The following is a 25,144-nucleotide window of genomic DNA, read 5'->3' as shown; positions in this document are numbered from 1 at the left end:
GTAGATTTTTTCAATGTATACATTTCACACAATTCTATTTTCTCCAGAATAGTATTATCCATTTACCCAAAGTACAAGATCTACATCCTGAAGACGGAAACTGTAAAAGGTGTGTAAAACACTTTTAACTGGATTTTGCCATGAAAAATATGCTTTCCAGTCAAAGACCATTTGTCTGTTTTTAGAAACTTGATACACACCTAACACATCTGTAATTCATAATGAAATAATACACTCCCAAAAACGAGAATGCTGTCTCTCCAATATTGATTTTGTTGTATATTATCATATTTAGACTATTTGAAGAAAGTGGGATGGAAAGAGAAAATCTTTACAATTGCCAGAACATGCTGTTAATTAAATTATTGACTGATTGTGCAGGGAATGAACAGAATCACAAAAGCCACTGTATGTATTAGAAATATCAGATGTAATCATTAGAAATTAGTAAGGATGAATTTGCAGCAAGCAAAGAAAAACTAAAGAAAAAAATCCTTTTTGAAAAGTAAGGATTTGTTTTTCCTTCATATATGTGTTTCATACACATAAAAACATCAAATACACTTCCACACATTTTAGAATAACATCCTATAACATCAGTAACCATGCTAGCATGTTAAGACAAGCTACAAATGAGGTGTTGCTGGTAAAGATGTTGACAGATATACAGTAAAACACCAGGACAAAATGTTTCTTTGAAGTATTGTATTAAAAATGTTTTTTTCCCCACAAAGTGCAGCTTTATTTGTACAGCTCATGCAATTTCAAAGGAAATTTATATTGTAGAGTTTAAGTGTTAAATAAAGAGAAATAGCGGTTACCATGGCATCCATTTTACCTTGCTGCAAACTCAAACAAAACTGAAACAGCCACCTCATTTATTAAGGCAGGTAACCATTTATACAGCCAATAGTGTAAAACCAGATGGTAGAGGTGTCAGCTGCTGAGATCTGTACTGAACGTACTGTATTTAAGTGAAGTTTCTAGAGGGGCCACGGAAGAGTTCAAGATTTGACTGTCGTGATTTTAATCTAATGAAAATGGCGTGTGTTCTTTTGTGAAAGAAAAGAACATCAAATGATATCTGAAAAAAAATGATATCTGAAGGTTGTCTTGCACTCCCTCAAGCACTAAGAACAGAATCAAACACACCAGGTCAGGGAGAAAACAGACCCATCCCTGGGCTCAAAGGAAAGCTGGAGACAGGCAGGTAGAAAGAATGAAATATCTTTAATGTAGAAGACAGGTTTTGAGGGCATTGCATTTACATTTCTAAACAGGTATTGATAAAGACAGCCCACCCCAACAGAAAAGGTATAAAACAAAGGGGGCATGAGGACAGCTACTGTAAGTACAGGATACTGAAAACTGAAGACTAAATTCTCCGCACAATAAACTGCCCAGCTTTTCTCATGAAGCTGACATCCTGGGTCAATTCACTATGAGCAAATGGGCCAAGTGTAATGCATTTAAGTTCCTGTACTGATAGTTTTGTACTGCTGCTGGTAAGAAGTGTGCCTGTACCACAAACACAAAGAACATAAATTAAGGCCCATATCACCAACTTTCTGGGAAAAGTGACCTCTGTTATTGTAAACTGTATAACACCTTCACCTTGATTAAATCTGAAATTGTTAAATGGTGTACTGAATAAATTTCAAGCTGAATTTAATTACAATTAGCATTGGTCGCGGCATACAAGCTCTGATTAAGGATTAAATTAATGTATTAATTGCATATGTATACATATGGATGTATTAAATCATTGCTTATTTTATATGCATAAACATTGTCTGCTGCAGGTTAATTAGACAAAGGCTGAGTACTTACAGTCTGAGATATTTTAATAGAAAATGGATTTTAATTTCCCTTCTCGCACGCATAAAGCCTGTAAAATGAAAACTGCACAGAAAACAATTTTTATTTTGTACTTTATCAATGAATAGTAGAGGAATCAGTTTGCCAGGAATGTTTAGTCTGCTTTTAGCAGTTGAAAAAGGCACAATGGTTAAATTCTTTTTTCGATTCTTTCTATTTTTATTGACATACAGTTACTCTTTCAACACAGGTTTTAAAACCAAAGGTTATTAGAAAAAAAGAGAATTATCAAAGAAACATAATTATTTTCAAATAGATCTGCTACAGTATGCCTACTAAACAAGTACTGATATTTTGAAAGACATTTCCCTTAATACGCAGTCTTAAGATACCCCTGATGAAAATGAGTCAACAACGACTCTGTTATGAGAACAGACTGCATATGACTTTAGAGTCCCAGAGTTTATCAAAACACATCTTAATTATTCCAAAAGGAAAGTCCAGTGTGTTCTGATAACCCAACACTTTGGTCAAATGTAATCAGGTTTTTCATTGCTGTAAGTACACTGGTTAATAGCGCATGATTCCCGAGTGCCTCTTCAGCTGTATTGCCTTTCTTTCATAGAGTGAGCTTGTCTGTTAGGTTTGTATTTGGTGGGTCTTTGCAAATCTCCTGGTAAAGCAGCATAACTCCTACAGAAGAGGATCTGCCAGCTGGACCTTGCTGTGAGATCACGAGTTACAAAGCGACTAAATAACGTGTTCGTCCTGTATTCTTCCAAGACCCTTTGCCTGATTACACAATATTACACCATAGCTTCTCCCTGTTCAATGCTAAGAGTTTCTCCTTTTTACTACTTAGAGTCTGAGCAAGTCCCAGTCCTTGCTTCAAAGGGTAGTGCCGACGTGGATTATGAGGTGGATTGCTATTTTTAATACCTTCCTGGGGAAACGTCAGTGATAACGACTGGTCTCACCCTGCCATTGGGTAGGCAGCTGTTGCTTCCATGGGCTGGAGTTAACAAAACAAAATAGAGCTGGGGACAGGGAAGGAGTCCCATACCTCTGTGAGCTCAGGAGTGTTGTGGGTGAAATGTGTTTGTGTGCTGCAAGTCTTACTGCACAAGCAATTTTAAATCCAAGTTGAAAATCTCAATTCATGCATCTTAGAAAGCAGTGCTAATGTATCTATTAAATCAATCCCTGTTTGGTTCAGTTTTATTGTATATGTCATTATTACTATGACATGTTATTCACATCCATTCGGGGTGCCTTATTTAATAGCCATACTCTATGACTATGACATTCTGCCTGTCTCAAACTTTGCATTACACTTCCAGTTTGCAGTGTCCTTATTTTTTACTTTATTCTATTATATCATATCATAGTAAGCTGCTGTGGATATACAATATGTATCTGCCAAAGCAATTAAATATTAATTATAATTATTTAACAAAGACTCCCCCAGCAAAGTCAAAGTAATAATGTTTTTTTTTTATTTAGGAAATCGGAGGATGTGTTTCCATACGCTGTGTAGCAAACAGAATGACAGACCAATTTATGCCAACAGCTAAACCTGCATAGAAATTCTTCCTCATTCCATGACTTGGCTATTAACTATTGCACATGTGGAAAGTACAGTAAGGGGATTAGATTGCAGACTAACGTATCTCCGGTGAATTTGCATATGCTATCTGAGCGTGCTGATCCCTGCTGTATGAGAAGCAGATGTAAGGCTTATTCCCACGAAGAGCTCTCCACGAGCTCGTTCTCCCCTCCACGTTCACCCTCGGTCTTGCGCACAGGATGACGGGTCAGGATGGGAGTTTAACCAACAAGAAGCCCCTGCAACGCGGTCAGCTGCTTCCTGTTGGCACGTGGCTCAAGCAAGCTCACGTGAGCTGAGGAGAAACATCGTGATTTGGGGAGTCTGCAGAGGGCAGGGCACTCATCCGGCATCTGACATCTTTCTGCTTAGCAGAGCTGTATGCTGTATTTTAGATGGCCCTGTTGTATCGATTCACATGCAAGACACAGTGCAGTTCTGCCCCTGCTGAAGTCCACTCCCCCATGTTAGCCCTGTTGCTGTACTGCAGCTCATTTCAATGTAACAGCACATGTAGTGTCTTTCTGTTGCTGCTGACATCTTATATCTTCATCTTTCCCAGACAGACCACTTACCATTTTACACTCAAGGCATATGATTATCTACAGACAAGAGAACGACACTTCTGCTCACTAAACCCAAATGAAATGAGCCATGACACCTCTAGTTGTAATGACCAATTCATTAAAAGATGGCTGGCATGGACATGACATCATAATTTTACTCCTCAAGCAGGCTTGAATACATATGTTCAGGAAAATGAGATGAGAACTTGTATTTTAAAAGAGCTTCATATTCACCACATGCTTAAAATTCACATGCTGTCTCCATGACATACTGTAGCGATGCCCTTGCTAACAATAAATGAAGGTGTACAGTACAGGGGTGATGTATTTCCTTTAGCAGTGGCTGTTTTTAATGTTGTGAATTTGAAATTTCCTATTCAAAAGAGTCTTTCCATTACAAGTAATTAATTGAATTCCTGACTTACAAGTTATTTAGTGCCTGGCTGAAATGCTGAAGTTAACTTTTTGCTGTTCTAATGCAAGATACAGAATGGTTATCATAACGTTCCACTGTGCAGAAAGTGCCCCATGGGGAAACATTTTCATTTGAGATTTTTACTATTCATTTGTTAATGGTCTCTTTATTATAATTTGGCGCATTGTTGAGCGCTAGTCTTTAAACAACAATCAGAAAACCATTTGCAGTTTAAAAGCTCATTTAAGTTCATTTTCCTCTGGCTCTCTCTGATGCTTTAGAGGGATGATGAGCTTAGGCTGAAACAATGGTCTTTATTCCTGAAATCCAGCTCTTTCCAATGGATGCAAGACAGTTACTTGATGATAATGCGCTGGCTATAAGTAGAAAAAACAATAATGCCAGTTTCCTATTCTCATCCTCTCAAGTGAAGTTCAAAAGTCATTTTTAGCACAAAAGAACGCTGTAAAAATACAGTTTTTCCTCTAAACCTTTATGCAGAGCTTATAATTTCTGCCTCTCATTCTAGTCATGTTACAGGTGAATACAGTAGAAAGACTCAGAATTCGCGCTGTCCTTCCAAACAGCGAGGAGCTAATCCTTACACCTGGAATTGCAGTCTGAACCTGTCAGAGATCTGTACATCTCTGCTGTGATCATTCACTTCACATGTGTGATTTGTCTGTTACTAACAAAGGTGATGGATTTCAGAACTGGAACATTTTCTTTAAAAAAAACTAATTACATTTGTTCACATTAAATCTGAAGGTATGTGTATACAGTGTAAGATTTGAGATACAATATTACTATAATTCATAGTGACTGTTCATACAGTATGCAAGCTTAAAATGACTTCAGGGAAAAATGTGAAATGCAAAGTCTCTGCACCAGAGTGCTGTACTGCAAAAGAGCGAAGAACAAGGAAACCCATCTCCAGCCTTAAACATGCTTCACTATTAGTCATCTAAAGGTATTGTGGGGAAACAGTTCATAGATACATCTTTTTGAGTTAATCTTCAGGGATACCCTCACAATTCTCAGAGGTAAACAGAACATTTCACAGCTCTCATGCTTCCATATTTGTGAGTTAACTGGTCCTTCCTGGCCTGAGCCAGGAACACTGCTTCCTGAAAGATGGCATCTATCTGTATCTAGGTCACACATCTCTTCGCCAGGCACGATTGTACCACAGGGCCTGGTCACATGGTAACCAGCGACTCGGCTGCCACAAAACACGAAAAGATCCCAGAGCTACCTGCTCCACACTCCAGCTCTCAATAAGGGAGCAATTTATTAACCTTTTAAAATGGAAGGAATGACCTTCATGAAGCAGGAGCTTGCTTGGTTTCCATTTTGATCATAAGTGTCATTCATCCCATTGAAATAAACCACATTTTCCAAATGAATGTTTACTGAATGATGTGAAGTAAGTGTTACTGTCATACTTATTCACCATAAACGATCAATAAGCATTTTTCTCACGCAGGAGAACAGGACACACATGGACAGCAGTCCCAGTTCCCTGCATCAGCAGCTGATGGTGCTGTGCTGAGTTATAAGGACTGTATAAATCACAGTGGTACTTCAACTCTACATGGGGATTCAAACTTCTGCCTTCATACAGTGAGAAAAGTCAATCTGCCTACACTATGTATATATACATACTTTATTTATATACTGAGAGGTAGTAAAAATACAACAGATACTAATTGGGTCCGATACACATTTGTGTTTAATGTTTTTTTTCAGTCTCTGAAACTTATCTGCACAAAAACATGACTACAATCCATTTCACCTTGCCTTGCACCAAGGTGACTGACGATTTCTGCCTTTTCACTAAGAAAACCTACAGATGCACCTCCCAGTGTGGCTGAAGGGACTCCGTATCTCTGGATTCAATGTCGTACCGGATCCAAAAAGATGACCAGTTTCAGAGCATTACAACAGCACACCAAACACGTGTCGGCTATTCCCTGGAATTATAACCCCTCTGACAGTGTTAGAGAAAGGTGAACAATTCACAATGAAGGTGAAGGCGTCCATGTTTGGAATTTTTTAGCCTAAAAAAATCCCCGACAGCTAAGAACGCCCCCAGAACAATATCCTATTGTCTCCCAGGCAATAGACTGTATCAATATGCCACATCTACCCTTCGTCTGAATGACATTTGGCACTATCATGTCATATCAGGAGGGTTCCTGACAGCCAAGACACTGTGTCAAGACTGTTACCCTGAACACATGATGCACAGTGGATTTGGGGATCCTTTGTTCTGCTCTTACCAAGTTTACATAGCTCATTTACAGCTCTGCAGCAGCTCTCTCGTCCTCATGTCCCACTGCTGTCTCTCCCTCAGGCTTGTCTGCCAGCTCTGGGGGGTTTCGTCCCTGAGGCTGTAAATGACATGCTCTGCCTCCTCTGTATGAACATTAAACACAGTAACCCATTACCAGAGGAGCACAGCCTCGATTCCTGTCAAAGCAGGAACAAAGGAGCCCACCGAGCTGATTTATGCACCTTTGAAACCTTTTACCAGCTAACTTCATCAGTTCATCACCCACATCCATGACATCAGCGAACAGAAAGACCCGTATCAGGAAATACAATTCTTTGCTTACATATATATGCACATAAAACACATTCACAAGGACTCCTATATGGAAATGCTAAACCATATTTTGTTCCCTTTTGAAATTCAATAAAAAGGACTCACACTATTAAAAGAGCCAGGCCCTCCTCAGTTCTGTATCTCCTCTGAGTAAGATTACTAATGATAGTGTCCCCTAAGTCAAGACTCTACAGCTACTACACTGATGACCAGAAATCAGCCTTTTCTGTGGATCTCGCCCAGCCCTGAAATGAGAAGGTCAAATAGTGCAAAGAGATTAATTATTCCATGACTTTCCCCCTCTTTTAAAATAAAATTCCTCTAAAAAGTAACAACATACTGTACCTGATACAGATTATGCCCAACATTTGTGAAGTAAGCATTACCCCCCTTGCAAGCTTCCAACAAGTTTTTCTGTTTGAATTTTGCTCAGCTCCAGCCCGCTCTTCCCAGAAATGGGATAGAGAAGCATGACTGCTTTCTACGGGCCCATGGGATGCGTTTCGATGAAACAAAACATTCGTTAACATGTCACGTACTGAGCGAGGTGTCACTGAGTGGCAGCAGCACAAGACTTGTATGGTGCCACAACAGCCACAAGAAGTGCCACACCTAACACCTCTGACACTTAACCGAGGGCTTTCTGAAAGTCTGCTTCCACGCATCTGCCCCAGACGAATGTAGTGTCATCTGGAAAACGAAGAGCAAAGTGCTTCAAATCGCTCAAAACCTATACTTCAGCACTTATAACCAATAACCCATGCCATGTCTTTAAGGGCCTTCTATCCAGGACAACATCCACTAGTCCACTTCAAACAGTGCCCACTAGTCCACTTCTATAACTTGGCAAGCACGCAGCTGTGCTCCTTTCAAGCACAGTGCAGTAAATGGATATACAATCCAGAAGCAGCACCATGGCAAGAGATGTGAAATTAACATGCAAACATACAACACAGGCAGCTTCCACAAGGGCTCACTTCAAATTCCTTTGCTGCCCTTTCGTTTGCTATTGAGACGAGCTGGAAGCTTCCTGTCGCTGTGTTTAGATCCATTACTCTCAGGGAAGATCAAGCCCAGTCAAGTGCTGAATAATTTAAAAGAATTTCCAGTAGTTCAGTCATTGCGATCACAGCTATTTTTCCTCCTTCACATCACTGTTTTAACAATATCACGACTAACAAATTTCTACAAAACCACTGTTTGAGAAACACCCATTTCATTTCAGCCTCTGAGACATGTTTTACCTCTGATGGGCGACATTTAGCTCTTCTCCTCTGTGTCATTGCTCTTTTCTGACAACAGAGTAATGAGGTTTAGCTACTTATGGACATTAAACCTGGTTTCCTAGAGAACAGGATATCCCTTCAGCTGAATATGGATTTGTTTTTAGGTATTCAACAGCTCCAGCTTCATTTTAGATGTCAGAGTGAGATTCTTCAGCCCTGTGTAATCTAATAAACCTTGCCTCTGTAACAAAAACCAATCTGTTTGTCCTTGACCATAGTTTTTCTCTTTGTTACCTATTCCTTCCTAAGGCACAATCTGTTCTGGATTTATCATACAGAAATAGAAAGCTCTCTTCCCCCTGTCAATTAATGTTATCAGCCCAGACCATTTATGTGTCTTTACTGTGAGCGAAAGTAGAAGAGCTAATCATGTTATCAGTTGTTAAAAAAGGAAACATTCGCACACAAATGTGCACATATACTAAGATGCATTCTAACGCTAGCTAAACAGAGCTGGAGCTCACATGCTGTACAGGCACACCTGGATCAATGATTCATTAACTAAAAAGATCTAGAGCTGAAATAAGAGTGAGCTTCTTGTTGACATTTTTTATAGATTTTGAAAGTCTTGTATTTCGTGATCACAGAGGAGACAAGTGGAAACTAACAAGGCGTGCATTAAGTTGAAACCCGAGCTGGAAAAGGAGGCATTTCTCTATGAGCAAATAGGCCAAACAGCCTCTCATTTGTAAAGCTTCTCACATTCTTATGTTAAGTCAGATTCATTTGTGGGTCTCCTTTCTTTCTTGTGCCTTTTGGCCGAGCAACCACAGGAGTCTGAAAGGCCCTGTGCTCCTGGAGGAGTCTGCAAATAAACAGGATACCGGCTGGAGGAATCAGCCCTCTCTGGTGGCTCCTTTCACTTTCACGTGGCTCAATGTGCCTGAAGATGAAAAAAAACATACTTCAAATTGCTTTACTGAAGAAAGATGGTAATTTAGGAATAAAAAGTCTAAATTTAGAAAGGAACCAATTGAAAATATGTAAAAAGGAGATGCTTAAATTAAAATGCCTCTTTACAGAGCTGCATCCTTGCATTGAATGCTCTTCTGTCTTTACTTTCAGTGCTTTTCAGTGTGTTGGAGTCTCATACACCCCCCCTCTGACAATCATCTACCCTGCTCCATCCACTTCTGATTAAAGCTATATTAAAACAGCAGCTCAGGTTTTCCGTTCTCTTGTAATAAATACAGCAGGATGTTTGTTTAAGAGCCTTAGGGGTATTAACACATTACGATCCATCTAGCAAGGTAATTAACCTTAAAGCAGATGTAACAGAACAAAACATTCAGGTTGTTTTTCTACAGAAGCACCACTGAGAGCACCCTTGACCAGCTGTTTCACTGTTTGGTTTGGAAAATGCAACGCAAAACCCTGCAACGAATTGTGGAAACATCTGAAAAGATCACTGGAGTCTCCCTCCCTTCCATTTCTGTCACCTATCACAAACGCTGCTTACACAGGGAATCCAGTATAGTAGATGACCCCGCCCACCTGTCAGGATCGTCATCCCTCCTCTTAAGTGCGCTTTGACCCTTTCGTATTTTAGTTTATTGCGTACACCTGCCCCCTGTTTAGTCTGTCATTATTTAAGCCTGGCACTCTCACTAGTCCTGGCTCAGCATTGGCAGACGGACGCCCGGAAGCCCGCCTACCCGCAGGTCCAGGAGAGACCCAATGGCATCGGCTTCATCACAGCATCCTGACGACCTGGGTCAAGGTTCTCGGAGCGCTTGGCCTCGTTATCCTGTTTTGATCTTCCCGATTCCCTGTTCCTGTTACAGATCCCATTCCAGATTTTAACCTTGTCTGTCTTGGATGTTTCTCCCAGCACCTGGACCCTGGACTGCGCCCCAGATTTCTCCCTTGGACTGTTTGGACTTGTTTGCCTGCCCCACGCCCCCTGAGCACCGGATCACCGTCGTCACGCCCCCTCTGTCAACCTGTCCTGATCCTCTACCTCTTTTCCCTGTTGTCCTTCTCCACTTACTTCCGGATTATGCCATTTGCATAGGGTCCTGAACTACGCTTCACGGGAGCCTGGACTGGCTCACTTTACACAACCCCTCCCGTAATCTCTTTGCCCTCCTACCATCTGGTTAAAGATATCGCAGGGTACAGGCCAGCTCCACCAGACCCTGTAACAGCTTCTTCCTGCAGGCTGTCAGGCTCCTCAGCACCCTGGAATCTACTTGTACCCACCCCAATTCCAGAAACAGGGCTTAAATCCCCCCAGTGCATTGTGCATATTGTATTATGTATTTGCCCTATCCGCACTTTGCACTATTTGTATCCTGTCTACAATGTCTATGTCAGTGTCCTGTCTGTATTTGCACCAGACTCAATAGGGCTAGAATGACAAACAAACGTGAACTTGAACTTGTTCTCCAGCAAAACTAGCAGTATTATCTGAGATCTGGCCTTTACAACTCAGATATTCTAGATATTCTGATGTTGTCCACGCTCTCATCCTCAAGTTCTGGTCTCAGTCAGACATGAAAGACTAACAGAATTTCAAATGTGCATGTTTTTTTTCACATGACAACCAAACACAAGGCTTAGAAGATGAGACAGTGTTTAAATCCATTTTATTAATTCTGAATTTTGAGTTAACTGTCCCATAACATTTTCTCCTTGGCTATTTATGGGTGCATCTCAGCTGTTTGGACATGCAAAGAATCTGCCTAACTTGCACTTAAAGTGAAAATCGTCAGCTCAGCTATCATCTGCTGACACGCTCCAGCACAAAAACATTACTTATATCCCAAGCACACAACGTACCTGAAACTACAAGTCATATCAAAGAGTGCATACAAGCACCAGAAACATAATCTTGTTATTGTCGGGGCCTTTTCTTTGGCTCCTTACCAGCTTACCTACAATTTATCAGTAGCTTTGATGAAGTTAAAGCCCATCTCTGAAAAGAATTATTACACAATGTTTTTTAAAAGCCAGTGCTTGCAATGCAGGAAGCAGATTCTGACTGCATCCCAGACACTGTCAAAATGCATTTTCTATGCATTTATCAGAGATTATGCTCCATAATGTTTATACTATTAAGAGACAAAAATTTCAAAGCACTGCTGGCACACTCTTAGGAGCTTTCTGTATTAATAAACAACAAGGTTTCATTCTTAATGATTTATTTTAGACTGATTTATCTCCCAGTCTTCACCCCAGTTTCCGAACGGCTGCAATTGAAAGAGCCACACGCATGCTCACACCCAGAAACCAGAAACGCATGTTCACGCGAATATTAGTATTCCACCACTGACACAATCTCAAGAGTCTGGACACCGCACAACCTCGGTGAATCACTCTGTACCCGGAGGGTGCTGGCAATGTCCTGCTTGGCATGCGATTCACTTGCTGGCTGACTTCCACGTGAGCTGGACCATCTCTAAACGAGCAGGTCCTGGAAACGCAGGCAAGGCAAGACAACAGTGTTTGCCTTCCTGCTACAACTGTGCAAACCCGCCACTGGGCCACCGCATCTTAATGCCTTAATGGCATTGAAGAACAAATATAGCAGCACCACCAATACATACCACGACAATGCATTTTGAGAAAGCAAAACCCGACACAGACAGAGAATTCACGTGCACCGAGTCAGTCCTGGGCGGCGACTCCTGTTCTTGTCAGCAGGGCAACAATGGCCACTGCAGCAGAGGGACCCTCTTTCCTCTTCTACAGTCCTGCTCTTGGCCTCTGCGCTGCTGTGCATCTGCCAGGGCCGCTGTTGAGCCTCCGAGAAGCCCAGGGCAGCCAGGCGCCATTCCACTCATGGGCATCGTGGAAAACTTCGCAGGACCCGAATCTCCTTACATGGTGCAGAGGAGCCCACCCTCCGAGGAGCTAGTCCGGGCCCTGGACTCCGCTGCTGTGTGCCAGCAGTGCTTGGGGCATCAAATCCGAGTTCCAGGAAAGAGGCCGTCTTAGGGCCCTGCGCATTTGTTTTTGTTTATTTCTCCGTTTCTTCTTGTTCGAGAATAAAGAGATTTGCAGGAGGTGCCTTCAGGAGGGCACGTCATTCTCCCCGTAGAGACGGTCAAGCAACCCGACAGGAGAGGCCTGTAGGGCTGCAGTCTGAAGGCTTATGTAACCCAAGTCACGCTATGGTTTATTACCAAAGAATCGGCATCAGCAGTTCTAACAGTGCCTGTAGCATAAGGATCCTCACTCCTGGTCCTGGCACACCCGATGGTTTTCCAGAAGGTTGTTGCTGGTGGGAAAACTGAACTAACAGGTCAGCCTCCACAGGTAGAGTTTCAGATAATAACAGGGAAAACATGAAAACGACCAAGACAACCAAATACAAACATGCCAATAGATAGAACTGTATATCTGTATCCAAAACAAACAACTTCTATGTGAAATTTCAAAGATTTAATTTTATAATACCACACATCCTTTTATATAGTGCCTTTAAAAGCTTCTTAAACCACTTTGCAGTATGAAAAAACAAGGAGAGGAGATAACAGAATTAGCACAAAACAAGGGTTTAGAATCCAAGGGGCAGACAGACACCAATCAAATAAACGCCTTTTGAAGAAGGTTTTTAATGCCTGGATTTGAAGGCACTCAGGGAAGGTGACTCTCCGATATCCTTGAGGATAGAATTCCAGAGGTCTGGGGCTCAGCAGGAGAAGCCCTGTCACCCCTAGAGTGTAGACGGGCTTGGGGGACAAAGTGTAAACCAGAGTCAGACAGGCTAAGGCTACAAGGTGAGGAAGATAATAAATCAGACCCGTACTGAGGTGCCAAGCCATGGAGAGCCTTATATAGTTTGTTTCCAATATTATTCTAGGCCTCATGATGATTCAGACAGGCAAGATAAAACCGGGTGGGGTTCTACAGAATTCACTTTTTGAATCCAGACCTCAAAAAGCAAGTGAAAAGCCCCACCAGAACACACATGGGTGGAACAAAGCCACTCAGCTGACTCAGACCGGACAGAGGGAGGGATATGGCTGAACACTAAGTGGTTTCAGCAACTATTTCCCATTTTCTCCTGCCTCTGCTGTTCCCGTCACTTACAGTGTCAGAAGACAAACACAGCCTGAGATACCTGAAATAATTTGGAGCTTTTACACCGGTGAAAAACTCTGGGCCATCACTTTTCTGACAGAGGAAATCAAGCTGTCACAGCCCGATTAGCAGATGTCTGTCTATCACCAACATGCACCAAAGTTCCTTTGTCTTTGTTTCTGTTCTTACAGCTTCTTATTTTCTTTCAGAAGGGGCTAATTCTGGGCTTGTGTAAAAGCACTGTTTATCAAAAAGACTCTAACAGGCTTCAGTAAAGAACATAGATTGTACAAACACTCTGTCATTTACTTCGGCACATGGTTCTCCTCTGCTGTTTTTCTGTATTTATTGTGAGGCAGGATGGATTTTGAGATTTTAATTAAGTAGATATGAAAAAGGTTTAGGGTTGTGCTCAGGATGTAGATGAAGGTCTGCATCACAATGAGTGAGGTAACACTGCGGGACTTGGGCACTGATGCAGAAACACGCCAGGAATTAGGAGATATTGACAGATGTCTTAGCAAACATCACCAAGTTCCACACTATGAAAACTCTCGGCGTACGGCATATGCATCTAAAGTTGGGCAGGGACGATATTCTGGAGCTCATCGACATTAATTTTAATTTGCAAAATGGATACACTAACAAACATCTCTGCAACCATCACTTCACAGCTTGGATACTTAAAAACTGGGAGATAAAGGACAATGCACAAACTTGTTTTTTGGTCATACTGAAGACATTCAGATTCAACAAAAGAGTCAACAAGCAGGGAAGACGTTTTGTTGCCGGGAACTTCGTGATCTGAGGGTCTCATCTTGCCACTTCCTGAAGCATCACCCATGTTTCAGGCCCTTTGTTCCAAACACAAATTCATCTTTAACAAGATGGAATCTGGACAAGACAAGGCCACAGCTCATCTAGCCCGTTTGGTTGCTAGTGGCTAAATTGTCTCATCCTGCCAGGGCATTAAAAATACCCTGTCTGGGTACCTTGTTCCTTACTCCCACACAGTCCAAAGTTCCTTATTCTGAAGTGTTTCCTGCCTCTGGTTTTACAAGGTATTCTGGTATAATACCATAACGGTTTTAATGGTTTAAATGAATAAATGTAATGTAACAGGTGTTTGACCAGTCCTGAATTTGGTCAATTTGAATTTCCTTTGCATCTTCTGCAAAGTTAATCCTCCTAATAACCTATTTATTAATAATCCTAAAATCTAAACCACTGGTATAAATTAGGAAGAGCAGCAGTCCTTGTACAGATACAGACTAATACAATACTCAGGGACTCCACTAATTACATCACCCCAGTCTGAGCGTTTGTGCCTTATCTGTATCCTCTGTTTCCCGGACAATAACCAGTTCTAAGTCTACTGCACACCCATTTCCTTACAAGTCTAGAAACTGTCATTGGAGAATTAATCTTTTATGATGAACTTTAATAAAAAGCCTTTTGAAAATCTGAATATAACATACAGTGTATATCACATCAAACGCTTGATGTGATTCCTGCTGTTGGTTGTTCAAGCACTCTAGCGGGTTATCAAAGCAAGACCTGATTTCAATTTCCGTACCTTTACTACTTAACCCCCACTTTCATTGCAGGTATTTCTTCGTGAGCTTACATGCAATGGCAGGAACGTTTGTTAGGCTATAATACCTAATTCAGTTCGGTTTTGCCAGGCTTCTAACAGATGGATCCTCTGTTCTGGCCAACGGGTCTCACCCCTGTCCTGAGATGTGCTTTGGCCTCTGAACAACATCTCATGTGTCCCTTAGAGCCTCAGGCCTCAGAGTTTGTCTAAATTACCTCTAGTACTTTCACTGTGGCTGAGGATCTGTGACTGTGGCTGGAAGGTTGCTGGTTCCAATCCTGCGGCCAGCAGAGGAATCCTACTCCGCTGAGCCCCTGAGCAAGGCCCTTCACCCCAGCTGCTCCAGGGGCGCTGTATAAATGGCTGACCCTGCGCTCTGACCCCAAACTTCTCTCCCTGTCTGTGTGTCTCATGGAGAGCAAGCTGGGGCATGCGAAAACACGAATTCCTAATGCAAGAACTTGCATATGGCCAATAAAGTGATCTTATCCTATCCTAAACTCCCCGTGAGACCTCCCTCTGAAACTCTGCATGCACCAGCCAGTGAGACACCAGGGTCCCTGAAAGACTCATTAAATGCATCTAATGCCCATTTCCCTTTAAATAAAAGATTAAGAATATCAAGTTTAAGCCGTGAACCTTGCAGTCCTAAAAGGCTAGAAGAAGAATAAAAAGAAGTTGTTTTTTTCCTAAAGTGGAGGCTTGGCTCAGGTGCTAAGGGAGCTCCTTCTTGTTGACCCTCAATGGCTTTTTCGTCTTTAACGGTCTTCGGCCTTCGCTCCACCTCAAGAGAGGAAAGACTCCGTGAACACAAGGGATTGCCACAGCACAAGCACTGTGCTGGGTAGTCAAACAGAGCAGCTATTATAACACAACAGAAATGTTTACAGCACAAACCTCTTCAGAAAAAGTACAATGCTTGCAAATTGGAGAAAATGCATAAATTACAGAATGCATTGTTTACATTAGCAAAGCATTACTGTATATACAATTAGAATAATTACATTTAAAGTAATGATGCTCTTCCTGAACACTAGAGATAAACCCTAAGATCCTGAATTAGGCTTATTAGAGCTCAGTTTCAATGCCGAGATGGATTACAGTGCTCACTTGAGTATATTTTATCATTACCTATAAACATGAGATTAAAAGCCTTTTTCATCAGATCAAAAATATCCTCTTTTATGCTCATCCACTATTATAAGCTTGCAAAAATGTACAGTAATACATATACAGTAGCACTGTGTAATACACCGTGTTCAGGGTTAGCAATTCAGACTTCATGCTGTCAGTCTTCAGCATCCCCATGCTCATCATTCTTTGAAACACAACAGAGCTTGAAAATATCTGCTCCATCGAAGAAAGAGTTTAACAAATTTGCAAAAGAAATGTCAATAAAAATGTTGTATACTGTTAATTTTAAACTCAGACAAGAAAAATATCACACCCAAGAGCTCTAGGAAGGTGCTACTTCTTATTTCCTCACATCTTATTTCCCATGTCAGAAAGAGCAGGACTGGCTAATCGCTAATAGCACAAGGTCGGGGGTGATGGGCAGGGTGTCAGTCAGGGTGTTGGTCGGGGGTGATGGGCAGGGTGCCGATTCATGTGAAAGTCGGGGTGTTGGCCAGGGGTGATGGGCGAGGTGTCAGTTGGAGGTGATGGGCGGGGTGCCGATTCATGTGAAAGTCGGGGCTGTCAGTCAGGGTGTTGGCCGGGGGTGATGGGTGGGGTTACGATTTGTGTGAAAGTCGGGGTGTTGGCCGGGGGTGATGGGCGAGATCTCAGTCGGGGGTGACAGGTGGGGTTACGATTCATGTGAAAGTCGGGGTGTCAGTCGGGGGTGATGGGTGGGGTTACGATTCGTGTGAAAGTCGGGGTGTTGGCCGGGGGTGATGGGCGAGATCTCAGCTGGGGGTGACAGGTGGGGTTACGATTCATGTGAAAGTCGGGGTGTCAGTCGGGGGTGATGGCCCAGGGAGCCGTGGCTTGAGAGGCCTGAAAGCACATTGCACCTCCAGCATTCTTACTTCACATGGCAGACGTCGGGGAAAGCATGTAATGTTTGCAATTGGCTCCATGTACTCAGAGATTTCTGATGCCCATGCAGAGGCAGAAGGCCGCACTTCTCACTGTGCCAGCGGCAATGTCACAGGTTTCCATTCCACATCCTTGACGGAGAAAAGCCTAATTCCTGATCCCTCTTCCTGACTCCTGACGCCCTCAGACACTGGGCACACCCTGAGTGCGGTGCTCTCAATTTCTCTTTGTCATCTCGCAGATGTCAATTTTTATTTCTACAGAAAACGTCACAGCAAAAAACAGCTGCTCAAAGCTGTTATTATCGTACAGAAATCAAGGGGTATTTAGGCACACGTCAGCATTGAAACATACGGCAATACTTCACAAAGGACGGCAACTGATGTTAAATGCAAATTGAATACTTCCACTGACTGCTTTCAGACAGCCATCCTTTCCTCCTCTTTCTCGGGAGAGCCCTGCTCACTCAGGAAAAACTCCTGTACTGTGACTAGAGACCACAGTGTACAGCTTGTTTCCAGATGGGATGTCACTTCAGTATTTTATGTTTCCTGAGAGCTAGCACCAAAGACTCCCCATCTATAATGATGCTGAAATGGAACTCTGCCATCTCTGCTCCAGTGATATCAAGAACAGGGTCACAAAGATTATAGATCTTTAATATCTTTAGCCTTTATAAAAATAGCAACATCCATATTTGAATGAAAATCCCTAGTATCTTCTAATATGAACAGTTTAGCCTTGGATTCTGTATCTGCTCTAAAACAACAGCATCTTCCTGCTTCCTTACTTACTACTTTACATTCCTTAAGTTCTTGTATAAAAAAACATTTTTAAACCAATGACAGAAATTCCTTATCAACTCCACATGCTATTCACACCAGGTTCACGTGGGTGTGCGCCCTCGCCACTGCCCCCCACCTCTGGGGACTCGAACCCGGGCCTCCAGCATCACTCAACAGGGACCCAGCCAGCTGAGCTAAAGGGAAATCTCCTGTCAGCCTGGCGGGTGAGGTCCCTGCTCTTCACAGGGAAGGGCGGTGACGTCACCGCACTGGTAAGCCGGCTCACACAACCTCTAATGTCAGCCATATGCGTTACAATATCTATGTTTAAAAGCACACCAAGTCCATCTATTGACTTAAGACACTGCTTTCTCCCTGCCTCTTATTACAGTGTTGGATGCACTACTGCCTTGATATATTGTGTTGCATGTGATAAACATATTTAAATTTCAATTTACGCTTCTTCAGAATTGAATGCACTTTTCCTCAATGGCAGTTTTTTCTCCCCCTTAAGGGAAAACCCAACTCTAACAAATTAAAATAAATTCTAACCACAGCTGATTTAAAGGCCCAGAAAAAAAGTACAGTAAATCCTTTTGACTCTGCAGTTTGAATACAAATTACAATTAATTTAATACTCTTGCCAAAGAAATGTAATTGAACCTTTGAAGTTAACATTTATTTTCGTCTTTGACTGGCCCCGTAAACAGCGCTAGTAACTGACACAGCTGGATTTCCTCCCTGCCAGGTTCATGGTGTGTGAGAAGTCGACATGACTCTGTCCTGTGACTCCGCGAAGCCGTAATGGCAAAATGAGCTAATTAACAGCAGACATTTCAAAAATAGGTTTATTCCTAGTGGGTCACAGTGGACGGGAGCCTATCCCAGCAGGTAGAGGGCTGACAGCAGGCCTGCACCCTGGAAGGCACACGAGTCCATCACAGGACCCATACTCACACCAGGCACTCCAGAGAGGAGACGCCCAAACTCCAATCTTGGACCCAAGAGGCGTGAGGCAGCAGGGCTAACAGGGTCACCATGCCACCCACTGGCAGTACTGAATTAAAGGAAAGAAAAAATAAAACAGAAAGTATGGGCGTTTTCTCCATGGCTAACGCACACGAACTCCTCTCAAGTCAAAAGCAATAACAATCAAACTGGAAAGAGGACGAAAGTGATGGCAGCAGAGGGGTTCGTTTTAATGCAGCTTCAGAGCCATTGTAACGAGATTCGATGCCAATTAAAGCATCGCCTGCAATGAATTATCTGTGCCACTCAGAGTGAATGGGACCCAGCTAATGCATCTAGAGCACATTTACAAACAGATGTTAATATGCAATGAGCAGGAACAGCCAAGCAAATGAAAAGCAGGAACAGCCTCAGCTGCCACACTGAAGAGCTCATGCAGAAGCAATTGACCATTATTAACCAGAGTTTCACAGACAAGTGAGTATCCTTTTCTCTTGTACTGAGAACTGCAAATACGTAACATTTTTTAAATCGTTGTTACAATTGGATGGATTCCCCCCCGTTACAACAAATGTAAAAAATAATCAAATGTTTTAGAAAATAAAAGAATGCAGGAAAGAAAATGTCGAAGTGCAATGATTTTGCAAGCGTAACAACAAGTGTTCAGAGACAAACCCACAGCCCAGTGGCAGAGGGATGATTAATGATCATAGGGTCTCCAAGAGTGAACCCCTGCTGGTTAGCATACAGCACTCCTCCGTGTGCACCAGGCTGTACAAAACTTCCTGGACTGTGCACACGAACACACAGCAGAAGCCATGGGGCTCCATCTGGGACGACAGGTTTCCAAGAAATACAGTAAATGTTTAACGAAAGCTGTCCTTAGGAGAACTCGTGACAGCAGAGGGGAGATGGGGCTCCTTAACAAGCAAAACTGGAAAAGCTCATACGTGTTCATTTGTAGACACTGTACTTAAACACCTGCTCACATCAGTCCAACTACAGAATGCATTTTGAACACAGTGCATGTAAAACCCCGAATCTGTTATAACTACACATCCAAAGCAAAGCCATGTACTGTACTTCAGTATTAAAGGCTGAATTCTGTAATTGGTTTCAAGGCACCCTGTAGATTATGGTCATTATTTCCCTTAAAACATGTACATACATCTTTAACAGGTTGTTTTCTGTGTGACTGCTCTCTGTATTAAAACATGGCTTCACCCAGTGAAATCGAGGGGTGGAACAGATGTAAAGGCCTAGTCACAGTGAGCACACCTGCCTTCTACAGGCTGTAACAGAACAAGAATAGAACTAAGCAAGTCACAGGATTGCTGTTGAAATATCAATTATTACCAAGGAATCAGGAGGAGACTGTTTTAGTCAATATATTTTCTTCCTACAGACATTCATTTCAGACTCCCAACAGGTCTCCTGCTGTCACGACAATGATGTTTTTTTTTCTCTTTCAGCTCCTTGCAGCTGTTTAAAACCATTCCCATCAGGCTGAATACAGTAGCTCACCAGGCATCTTTCCAGATGTTTCACATAAATAGGGGGCACCACGCTGTAGGCCAACACTGTTTCTCAACAGGCCTGGGCTCGAGAATGGTAAAGCTCGATGTGCTGCAGCTTTTGCAGTTGCATTCATTTAAAAGCAGCCCTCAAAAATAAAACACTTGTATCCATTCGATGCAAAACCTCAGCATCCAGAAATACTGTCAGTCCTTTAGCATTTGATGGTAAGTTTCCAAATACTAATTCTCAGCACCCGGCTCACTTCCACACCTGCCTGGACAACTGGGTCCCTAGACAATCCAAAACCAATCACATTTCAAACTGTTGACAAACTGCACTCTCTTTAATGAGCAGTTTGCCATTTCATGGCCACACTCCCAGACGGAGAGAGAAAATTTGAAATGCAAACAGGGCAACAGATGTTGCTTTTGAGAAGGTTAGAGGACTTGAGCAACGTTAAACGGCGGGAATACATTTTAAAATCCAGGAGGTCACTGAAAACAACTCCAACTGGCTCTGCTAATTGCGAGGTATTAACAGCGCCTTTCAGCTTTCGCTGCAAGTACTGAAGTCTGTACACACCGCAGCAAGCCCCGGTAGAGACAGAACGTCATCATGTCAAGGAAAAAACAAAGGAGTCCTGATTGGTCAAGCAGCTGGGCATGACCCCGAAATCATGCAACTGCTTTCCATAGCAAGGATAACATTTTGACATACAGTAAGTGTTATATTTTCCCCAATATTCCTTTGTAACAGACGTTCAAGTCACATGGCATGTCATTTATTTATTTTTTTATAAAATCAATATACGAGTATCAAAAGTTTAGAACATGGACAAAAACTACAAAACAATTAACCTCATGTCAATATATGGAAATGCATACATTATACTTCATTTATTCACAGATTAATACACTGTAGTTTTTTGTGCTTACAGTGCTAGCGGAGGCATCCGTGAACCAGAAACCACGACCCGGTAACTGTCTGCCATCACGTTGTCTAATTGCACAGCTGGTGACAATTATTATACATATAAGGCGACTAATTACGTTCCTCGTGGAACATGCAAACAGTCCAACACGCTTCCAGCGAGAGGCAGGCAAAGACTGCGCCGGCTTTTCTCTCTCTCAATGCCCGCTGATGCAGCGTACAAAATGAGCGAAAATAAAAAAAATCCTACATCTCGGAGTCGGCAAGGTACTGTCCTCGAGTACACAGGCCACAGTCGTCCGCTCCATAGTGGGATGCTCATCGGCAGAAATAGATATTTCTCTATTATATACATCATAAACATCAAGTTAAAGCAGTTTGAAAATACAGTTTCTATTCATGTTTTGTATGGGAATTCTACACTGCAGGCCGCTCCAGAAACCGGCTGGAAGAAATCCCTTTCTCCCAGCCGCTGATTTTATTCATGAAGCGTTTTCTGCGAATCGTGTCACCATCATTTCGTTAGAAGGCAATAAACGTCCCTATAAACCATGAAATTTGCTCAGGAATGGCAAATACGAGCACAGCAGCTATAAATCGAGCCGTATGCACTGTGGTATAATGCATTATAACCTTTATTTATGTTATTCTGTAAAAAAAAAGTGTCGGGAATTTACTGCACGTTAACCTCTTCGAGAAGTTGGCTCGATGCTCATCTTTCGCGTCTCCCGGCTCCGGACACAGACCCCGACAGATTCTCTCTGCAGCACATACTGCTTCCAAACCAACTGTAGCGCACCGGGGTAAACTGGGAATTTGCTTTGACGTAACCGTGAATCAGACGAATATTTTGTATAAACTGATGTACTGTGCTTCCTGGTTTTTACATATATTGAACACATGCAGCATGATTATTCTCCAAACAGATGCCTTAAAGTACGAAGATGACACCAATGCTGTACTTTTGTTGTACCTTTGCCCGAAATATATATATTTGTAACGGAACTTCAATTAGAATTAGCGCTGTCAGTTGTGTAACACGTTGAACAAGCTGGCCAAGAGAAATTTGAGCTCTTCTGCCACCTGCAGGTTATTCCTACAGGTCGATTATTTAAGGTGAGATTTACAGTGAGTTTACAATGAGCTACACTACTTAACCTCTGATAATACACAATGATTTGTTTCAAATTCCTGTTCAGTCTGTTAATATAATCTGACAAAGCTTTAAGAATCGGCATATTTTCCAGAGCCAAACGTGAGTCAAAATAACTTAGGGTTTATACTTAGAACACGTACTTCACAAAACGCTCATGATTGTAATTCCTGTCGTATAAATTATGCTTTTTTTTTCGTTTGCCGTCTCAAATTTATACTTCATTTTACTCCTCAAATTTAACCTCGTGAAAGCAGCCACTACCGGAAAGGGGCTGTATATAGGAAGATTACAGACAAGACTATATCACTTGCACCCGGAGATCGCGCGGTGTGAGTGAGCCCTGAAGGAATCACCGCTTTCCAAAGGGGAAACCGGGAGAGAGAATTTGCGCGGAGCAGCTTTCCGTCACCTGGAGAGGAACGCAAGAGACCGCGAGTTTGTCAGACTGGCGGCTGTGAACAATGTCGGCTGTTGCTGCCGCAAACATGGTCTAAAAAGGGGTTCTCAGGGTGTAAACCGGGGCTCAGGGCTCTTCTCAAAGTGCTCACTACACGCCTTGTCAATTTCTTTTAAAGTTCACGGAGCTACTAGCTGGATCGGCACTCTGGGCTGGAGCGCTCCTTCTCCTGGTAATGCACTGAATATAAAATCACAAATGCGTGCCAAGCCTTCGGGAGAGCGATACACTATGCATCCTTTGTGCCTAGTGTCAGGAAACGCAAAAGGCATTCACAGATTTGCACACATTAAAAAAGAACTGAGCCCAGCACTTTATTAAACCCTTTTCATTCATTTTTTTACGCATTTGTGCCATGGTATCTTCTCGGTGAAAAGGAGCTTTGTATGACACCCACGCGTTAGAAATCAGCCACAGTACCCTCACGTAGTCCTCCTTCAACGCAACGGCATTAGATTAGGAAATAAAGGATCAGATCTTACCTCTTCAAAAACTTTAAAGAAGTGTTCAGCTCTGGGGCATATAGGAATGCAATGATTTACAATGTTGGTTCAATCCAAATACACAGCCGTAATCTCAGGGAAAGAGAAATAAAATCACGGATAAGGTCACTGGAGAGGTGTATTCCAGCCTCTTCAACGCGCCGTGGAGGCGAAGACTTGTACCTGCGTTTAAATTTCATTTATTCTCTCGCGGTGCGCCAGCACGCCTGGACAGGTCGACAGGAAATCCACGATGTCGTTTTAATTGCCAGACATCCCGCGCAGCCGCGTGAAATACTGAATTAGCCACGCATACGCCTTGAAACGCTATTAACACTGCGCGGGTTACTGGTGAAGAGGGGGCGGGTGTGGGTGTCAAGTGGCAAAGGATGAGATTTCTTTTCCTTGTCTCTTACGACGCCGTCAAGATTTCCCGATACCGTTAAGGGTGGAGAGTTCGTGTTTCTTTAGCTAAATAGGTAGCAAGAGGACGCACAGTGGAGGCATACAGCATCTCTCCTTCCTTCTTGTAGACGCCAGCAACACGCCAAATGTTAGACCTCCGGATCCCAAGTTGAATAAAAACCTTTCCTCAGCTCTCGCAGGCACGATCAGCGGCTCTGCGCCGGCCGGCGGTGAAAAGCTGGGACTCTGAGCAGAGACAGTGATGGGGTCCGAGCTGGGCGCGCGTCAGACATGACGTTTAAAAGGGGGAAGAGATCTCACATGAAGCTTGTTGAAATGATGCAGCGACGGGCGGTTGGGGTTCAGAGAAAGCGTATCTTACCAAGTCACTTGTACAACCGACGGTGCCAATTGCGCATCTCCGTCCTGACGGAGGTAATTCCTCTCCTCCACTGGGTTGAGCTGGACTGCAGAGCGTTGCGTGCCGCAGGAAAGATTTAAGTTTTGGGGATGATAAAAGGGGAAAAGCATCGTCGGTATAAATCGAAAACTTGAAAGAAAGCCGCATCTCTCAGCTTCACGAGTACTAGTAACTGAGAGCAAGGCGCTGTCTTCTTCCGTGTGCATCCGTCTGCTTTATTAAAATAAGGACTTTATGACTCACTTCACCCCCTTTAATATAACACGGTGGAAGAAATGCATGCACTTGATTTAGTTTCTTCTAACGTGGCTTTGGGTACCACACACTACATTAAGCAGCGAGGTGCGCGCAATAGGTAATTAATTGGTTTGGAGCCATTAACTGTGGTGTAGTTTAACAAGTTGCTGTACAATCCCAATAAAAATATGAAATAATTATACCAGCAACAGCTCTGCGGTTAGCTCGGCTCACACGTCCGCTGTGTTAAGATCAATCAGGTTTCTAAACTTTAATTGGTTAATTGTATCTTAAATTCCGGTAAATTGCCTCCTTCTTTTTCATATCCACTTGTAAAAAGACCGGGCTAAAATCGCTAGGTTATTACTCAGTTTTTCTTAACTTTTCAGGGTAATTATATTTGACATGATGAAAAGAACCTAAATATATAAACGTTTTTTAACAATCACTTTTTTTTCAGTTGTGGGTTTACCATAAATATTTAACGTAAGAGGATATTTTGAAAAGGAGAAACTTCAGTTTCTGAAAGACTCGGCAGCATCGCGATTATACACTTAATCCCGATAGTCCGTTATCATCCAATTAGCAAGTGTTAGACACCGCAGCGAATACACCAGCGTTACACAGACCTTCAGAGGCGCTGTTGGAGAGGGACTGAAGAATAAACTAATCTATTAAAGAAACCCCTTCGGTTTAAACACACTTCGGGTGCATGAGGCGATAAAAGACCCTTCTTGCTGGATTGGTAACACTCGGTGTAATTACGAAAATATAGTTTAATGACATTTAAGCCTGTGAAGGTTTGTTGAAGATATTATGA

General features: G+C 42.5%; 1 protein-coding gene across 1 annotated transcript in view; it reads right to left on the bottom strand.

Moving 5' to 3' along the window:
• Nucleotides 1-24,281, bottom strand: part of nlgn1 (neuroligin 1) — a 224,612-nt gene extending 200,331 nt beyond the window's left edge. The window contains exon 1 of the mRNA XM_015360880.2: nt 23,262-24,281. The gene's annotated coding sequence lies outside the window, so the exon portion shown is untranslated. The remainder of the gene's footprint in view (nt 1-23,261) is intronic.
• Nucleotides 24,282-25,144: the final 863 nt, after the last annotated feature.

Source organism: Lepisosteus oculatus, chromosome 13, assembly GCF_040954835.1.
Source record: "Lepisosteus oculatus isolate fLepOcu1 chromosome 13, fLepOcu1.hap2, whole genome shotgun sequence".
NCBI classification, from domain to species: Eukaryota; Metazoa; Chordata; class Actinopteri; order Semionotiformes; family Lepisosteidae; genus Lepisosteus; species Lepisosteus oculatus.
The sequence above is the reverse complement of the archived record's forward strand: the minus strand, read 5'-3'. Positions and strand labels throughout refer to the sequence as shown.